The sequence below is a fragment of the Vespa mandarinia genome, chromosome 1 (genome assembly GCF_050613455.1).
Source record: "Vespa mandarinia isolate Hongniang chromosome 1, ASM5061345v1, whole genome shotgun sequence".
Classification (NCBI taxonomy): domain Eukaryota; kingdom Metazoa; phylum Arthropoda; class Insecta; order Hymenoptera; family Vespidae; genus Vespa; species Vespa mandarinia.
In genome coordinates, this window is record NC_140810.1 from 2,907,501 (window position 1) to 2,915,000 (window position 7,500).

Consider the following 7,500-nt stretch of genomic DNA (forward strand, 5'->3'; position numbering starts at 1 on the left):
GCCCGATGGCCGCGCCCAATACCGTGTACCAAGTGCCGGCCGGTCCCCCCAATCAGGTGTCGCCCGTATCCACGATGCAATCTGTCAATCACCCACCTTCCCCGACCGCGACCATCACCACCGCGACCACTTCCATCTGCACGCCTCTACATAATCCTCACGCCCATCACCACGCGATCCACAACATCGTCTACGTTCATGCCTATTATTAGTCGAATATTTTGTCTTCTACCACCAACGACCGCTCTCCTATTTTCCCTTATTTCACAATTATACCTTATATCTATCCACTTTTAATCTAATCAATCCCCCAAAACCTTACACCACACCACAGCACACCACAACACACTACACCACACCATCCCACCACCTTCACTTTTTCTCTCTATCTCTCTCTCTCTCTCTCTCTCTTTCTCTATATAAATATATATCTCTCTCTTTCTCTCTCTTTCTCTCTCTTTCTCTTTTTCTCTCTGTCTCTCTCTTTCTCTCTTACTATCTGTCTATCTATCTATCTATTCGTATCTCTTATTTCTCTCTTATTCAACGGTATATATCACACTCTCAAGTTCCACCCAAATATCCAAAACCCTATCGATCGCGAAACCGTCGTCCCTTCTGATAGATCGAAGCTTCTTCCATGATATTCGATCGTATACGATCGATATATGCATACGATGCGATATAGACGAAGACGGCTTCGATCAATCGAGATAACCGACGACCATTTCGCGGTGATCGAACGCTACTAGCTCTGTGTCGTTTTTATCATCCACCTTTTACTTCATGGTAAAAGGAAGGGTAATAAAAGAAATGAAAAAGGAAAAAATTAAAAAAAGAACAAAAAAAGAAACAAGAACAAACAAAACGAAAAAGCTTAAAAAAAAAAAACAAAAAAAAACAAAAAAAAAAGAAAGAAAGAGAGAAAACAAAATAGCCTAGGCTGGAAATCGAAAGATCCCTGGCTCTTTCTTGTCCGGTTTTTTCTTTTTTTTTTACGCACGATCGTGGAAACGAAAACGTCGGATGCCTAGCTAAGATTAAAAATTCTATATAAATAATATAAATATAGTATATAATATTAAATATATATATATATAAATATATATATATATATATACATACATATACATATATATGTATGAATGTATATGTAAAATTACGAGATGATATTTACATACATACATACGTACACGTAGCATCGTACTCGTGTGTGTTTAGTTACGAAGTAAAGAGAAGTAGGAGAAAACTTGAAAAGGACGCGCGCGCGTTTCTCGGTATAATAAAAGAGGAAAAAAAGCGAAGGAAAGAACGGAAGTCGTGCTCAGCGAAAAGAAGATAAGAGGGAGAGAAATCGAAGAGGGTGATTTGTCTAGAAAATACATGTATATATATATATATATATATATATATATATATATATATATGTCAATATATACATATATATGTGTATATATATATGTGTGTATGTGTATGTGTCTATCCGATTTTATTGAGAAAAATGCTCTTGTAGATCGAATATCCGCTGACTTGGTCACTCTGAGCTGAATACAAAAGAAGAAGAAAAAGAAAAAAGAATAAGAAAAAGAAAGGAGTAAAAAGAAAAAAAGATAGAAAGGAAGAGAAATGGAGACACGGATTATATATATATATATATACATATATATATATATATATATATATATACAACGTATGTATCGTACGTATGTGTATTATGTACTATAAGGAGTACAATTAAAGTAGTAGTCGGTATAGGAAAGCAACGTTTGACAGCTCTCTCGCGTAAATTCGAAAGGGAACGATTAATAGATACGATTGAATTTTTGGATGGATTGGTGGAGAAGGGATAAGGAAAAGGGAATAAAATGATAAGACGAAAATGATGAAAAGAAAAGAAAAGAAAAGATAAGAAGGGAAAAGAAATTTATTCGTACGAAGATAATTTATTATAGAATTCTTAGATGAATCGCGTGAACAACAAAAAGAGGTCTAAAAATATCGTAGAAATTGTACATTGAATAAGGAGTATATAAGTCGAATAATTAAATAATGGCAACGACAAAACAGTGATGATATATAATTAATTATTATATTGATTGCAATTACAATATATTATTATTATTATTATTATTATTATTATTATTATTATTATTATTATTATTATTATTATCATTATTATTCTTATTATTACGAATATTACATATATATATATTTATATTTATATATATATATATATATATATATATATATATATATCATTACGTATAATTATGGATAATAATTATTATTAATATTATTATTATCATCGTCGAGTCTTAAGAGAATAAAAAGAGAGTAAATGGTAAAAAGTAGAAGTAGAGGAATTGAGAAACGTGCAATAGAATATATTGAAAAAGAAAAAGGAAAGGAAAGAAAAGAGAAAGGGAAAAAATGCAGAAATATAAGAGAGAGAAAAAAAAAAAAGAAAGGAACGTTTGAATTAAAAATTTTCCAAGGGTAACCGATCATTTTGTTGCGTCGAAAGGATACATTCTCTCTCTCTCTCTTTCTCTCACTCTCTCTCTCTCTCTCTCTCTCTTTCTCTCTTTATTTATCTCTTCGATATTTGTTTACTTCGATGAATCCGTTCCTACCGGTGTAATACTTAAGTTTGAAGGTTGTGATTCATTATTGTTTCGTTAATGAACCTATTCAATAATCGGTGACTCTTGGGAAATCGAACGTAGAGAGAAAGAAAATTCTTCTGCTCCTGCTAATAATGCCAGTTCCTTAAATTCGATATAATTACATATAAACTCTCTAAACGTTAATGAGAATATTATACTAATATACGAAATTAAATGTAGAGAATAATCGTATTACATAAATATAATAATAATAATTATTATTATTGTATCTCTTATGATAAAGATGACGAAGGGAAAAAAAAGAGGAAAAAGGAAAAAAAAAAAAAAAAGAAAACTGAAAAAAAAAAAGAAAAATGATCTACAAAAAAATATGCTTCGCGTATGAAGAAATGGGAGAGCGGAGTGGGGGGGGGCGTGGGGGGGAGAGAAAGGTTTCTTAAAAGTATTAGAAATGAAAAGAACTTCGGTGCGATGGCGTAAACGACATAAATGATATTTTTGAAATAGCGCCGGTATGTGTAAGGATATATATATATATATATATATATAAAATATATATCCTCGGGAAAAATGGCCTTCGTTTCGACGAACAACGTGTTATGAAATTCGAAATATAAAATGGTACGGGGATTATGAGGAAGATACTTTATCGGACCATATCCGCGACCGTTCGATAAGAGGGAAGTAAAACGGAAACTTAAAGGAACAAGAAAAAAAAAAAAAGAAAAAAAGAAAAAAAAATGAAAGAAAAGAAAGAAAAAGAAAAAAGAACACAAAGGGAGCGAAAAGAGAAGAAGACAAAAAGTGGGGGGCGTGGGGGAAAAAAAAAAAATAAAGAAAATAAAAAAGAACTTTTGTATCCGCATACATTGCAAGTTTTATAATGTTCGAGTTTTACAGATTTCCCCGGAGCCTCTATCGCTTCTTCTTTTGCCTCGCGGCTTTTGCGGAATTAACAAGTTTCGTACGGCAGTTTCGCGAAGAACGAATAAAATGAAGGTAGACGATGAGGAGGAGGTAGTGGAGATGGTGGTAGAGGAGGAAGAGGAGGAGGGTATAGGTATCTCTATATCGGTCGAAAAACTCTTCGAGATCGTTTAGAAATGAAAATTACACATTTCGCGAGCAAGGCGAAGAGTAGGACTAGAGTAGTAGGAATAGTAGTAGTAGTAGTAGTAGTAGTAGTGGTAGTAGTACTAATAGTAGTTGTAGGGAGAGGAAGAGGAGGAGGAGAAAAGTCCTCGGAGAAAAATATGAATTCGACACGTTTTTCATCGTAACCGAAGGCATAATTCGTGCGCGTCATTGATGCGCAAAAATAAGATTAAACGAGAAAGATATGAGAAACGGGGGGAAAAAAAGAAAGGAGATGAAATGAAAAGTAAAGGAAAGAAAAGAGGAAAAAAAATGGAGAAGAAAAAAGAGAAAAACAAAAAGACATAAAAAAGAGAAAAAGTAGGCAGAAGGATGAGGAGGAGGAGGAGGAGGAGGAGGAGGAGGAGGAGGAGGAGGCAAAGTTGCGTTTTAATACGCACGGATTAAAGAAAGTGACGATCGAATTAACCATACAATTCTTAAAGTTTTATTTATCGCACGATATCGGTTTTCACTCGTTTATGTGTGTTCGTACCATCGTCCAAGTATATACATACATACATGTCACATTTTATCTCGGATATTTATATTATCACGAACTTTTATGTATATGTACGTGAATCTCTTTGATAACTTCTTATATAACGAATCGTTGCACATTTTTACTACGCAGAAAATTTTTAAACGATCTTATGTACGTATGCGGAATCTCACACGCAGACACATGACGCTCGTGCGCCTGTCCATCCGTGCATACGCACATAGTGATATGTGTACATAGTAGGTAGGTTAACAAATTAATTAATTGTATTTTGTATCGCGGAGCCCAATGGCAAAAGGAAGAAAAGAGGCAAAAGAAAAAAAAAAAGAAAGAAGAAAAAACACACATACAAGAGCATACACACACACACACATATATATATACATACACACACGCATACATACACACAGGTATTCAGTCACACACAACCCCCGCACATATATACACATGGACAACATATATATATACACACATACACACGCATGTACACACACACACACACAAAGAAAGAGTGAGACACGGACACACGGGCACACACGGTCGAAGTAAACAAAACCAATTGCCGATGAGATTTAAAGTCATTATTCGAATTCATTCGAGAGAGATCTAATTATTATCGCTAGTTGAGTTGAAATTTCTCTATACATGTACAGTGTATATTTTTCGGTGTCCCTCTTTAAAACACACCCGTACCCGCAGTGTAAAAAAAAAGAAAAAGAAAAAAAAGAGAAAAAGAAAAAGTAAAAAAAAAAAAAAAAAGAAGAAGGGATAATGAACAAAACAAAACAAAAAATAAAGGGGACGAAAGAAAAGAAAACGATACAAAACGAAAGGAAACAAAATGAGAACAAAAAAAAAAAAAAAGAAGAAAAAAAAGAGAAAAAAAAGAGAATAAATAATAAAGATGAGATAAAAGAAAGGTAAAGGAAAGTGGATATATAATATAAATGAAATAATTTTTCTTCGTACGACGACCGAACCTCTCGAGAATAAACTAAACGACGACTTTTTAGCCGACAATAATACCAACGTAACCCTTTTATTTATTCGCTTCAAACTTTTATCAGCCGGCCACGCGTACGAGCGCTGATTATTATTATATCGACTTAACTGCAGGGTCACAATGAAAAATTTCCAGCCTGGGTAATATTATTATTATTATTATTACTATTATTATTATTATTATTATTATTATTATTATTATTACTATTACTATTATTATTATTATTATTACTATTATTATTATTATTATTATTATTATTATTATTATTATTATTATTATTATTATTTTTATGATCATTATTATCATTCATACTCTTATGATTATGATTACGATTATTATTACGTAACGACAAAAAGCGAGTCCTATATTGTTATTTACGTTTCGTCGAGACTCGCTCCCGTGTGCAACGTAAATGAACAATCTTTCTTGTTCTTTTCTTTTTTTTTTTTCTCCGTTTTTTCTTCTTCTTTTTATATATATATACATATATATATATATATATATATATATATATATATATATATACTCCTCGTTACACTTCGATCACACGAATTCCTCATTTTCCACATCGCGTATCGTTTATCCACATATCCTCCATCGCTTTCATCTCTTCTGTCAGTCTAGTGAATATATTAGTACATTTCTATTATTATTCGTCTGGAGTCAAAATACACGACAGATTTATTCACGCGTTTACCCTTAAGTCGAGGAAAAGAGTATGAAAGTGAATAGTAAATATACGCATTGTAATGTCGTTAATTAAATATTGCAAAATAGAAGGAAGTCGGAAAAAAAAAAATATACGATCGATTTATTAACTAATTACAATTGGTCTAACGGTAATACCTATTATAATATTTGGTAACATAAATAATGATGATGAATAGTAATCATAACGATACCTATTTGTGATGTACTGCGATGACTTGCACTAAGTTCGGGTCACGTGAGATTTATTGATGATGAATTCAAATAAAAGAAATATAAATGAAACTGAAAACAACGCACAGACTGTTTATTGAATCTCGTCAATTCGTTTATAATTACCAAGAACTTTGTGTGCTTTGTATGTCTTACCTTTAGTCTTCTTGTATTTTTCTTTTTTTTTTTTTGATATATATATATACATATATATATATTTTTATTTATACATATATACATATATATATATATATATATAAATTTTCTTGTAATGTGCCTTTGCTCTTTTGGTTGAACGAACTTGTGCGAAGTATGCTCGGAACTGTATCGACTATTTTCTTTTTTTTTTTTCTTCTCCTTTTTTCTTTTCTTTTTTCTGTCTTTCCACAAAAAAAAAAAAAAAAAAAAAAAAGGACAAATTTTTCCGTAGTGTCTCTTTCGCTTGCGAAGAAATATATATATATAGTTTTTTTATTTTGCAGAATTGAGAACAAGTATATATATATATATATATATATATATATATATATATATATGTATATATATTTAAATTATCCTAATTGCGTCTCTATGCTTACTATCGTCGGCTTCATTATATCATTCGAATGAGAATTTTAACGTGAGACCAAATATCGCAAAGTTGCGTCTCTACCGGTTACTTTTTCGAGAAAAAAAGAACTAATATCTTTACATTGACATCGAACTTGCTCCATTTATCTTGACAAACTTATCCCATCTGGATGTCTAACGTTCCTTACCTCCGACACCTCTTGCACCTTACGAACGAAAAAAAAAAAAAAAAAAACAAAGGAAGTATAGTAACGTAAACCAAAAAAAAAAAAATGAGAAAATCCTAAGATAAGGACAAAAGAAAGATATATATACTTCCCGATTTCCCCCACCCTCCCCCGGACGATAAATATTATATATATATCATCGATGGTCTTTGAATTAATTGCCTGCTGCCTGTTTATATATATATATATATATATATATATATATATATATATATATATTTATATATACATATCTAAATATATATATATATATTTATATTTATATATATTTATATATATATATATAATATATTGTCATTAATATCAATTTAAACACGTTTGGATTTTTCGCTGTTTAGTATATTAATACTTTAAACCTTGATTGGCCGAGGTCAGTCCCGGTGAAGGTAAATCGGCAGACGGGCGGGCGGACGGGGGACTTACAAAATGATGAAAAAGAAATAAAGAGTTCACGAGAAAAAGCCAAAAAGAAAAAGAAACGTTCCATATGATATCTATCAGAAAGTATTAAAACTG

General features: G+C 31.6%; 1 protein-coding gene across 1 annotated transcript in view; it reads left to right on the forward strand.

Annotated features, from left to right (window-relative positions):
• Nucleotides 1–7,500, forward strand: part of LOC118444895 (uncharacterized) — a 179,292-nt gene that overhangs the window by 145,618 nt on the left and 26,174 nt on the right. The window lies entirely within an intron of this gene.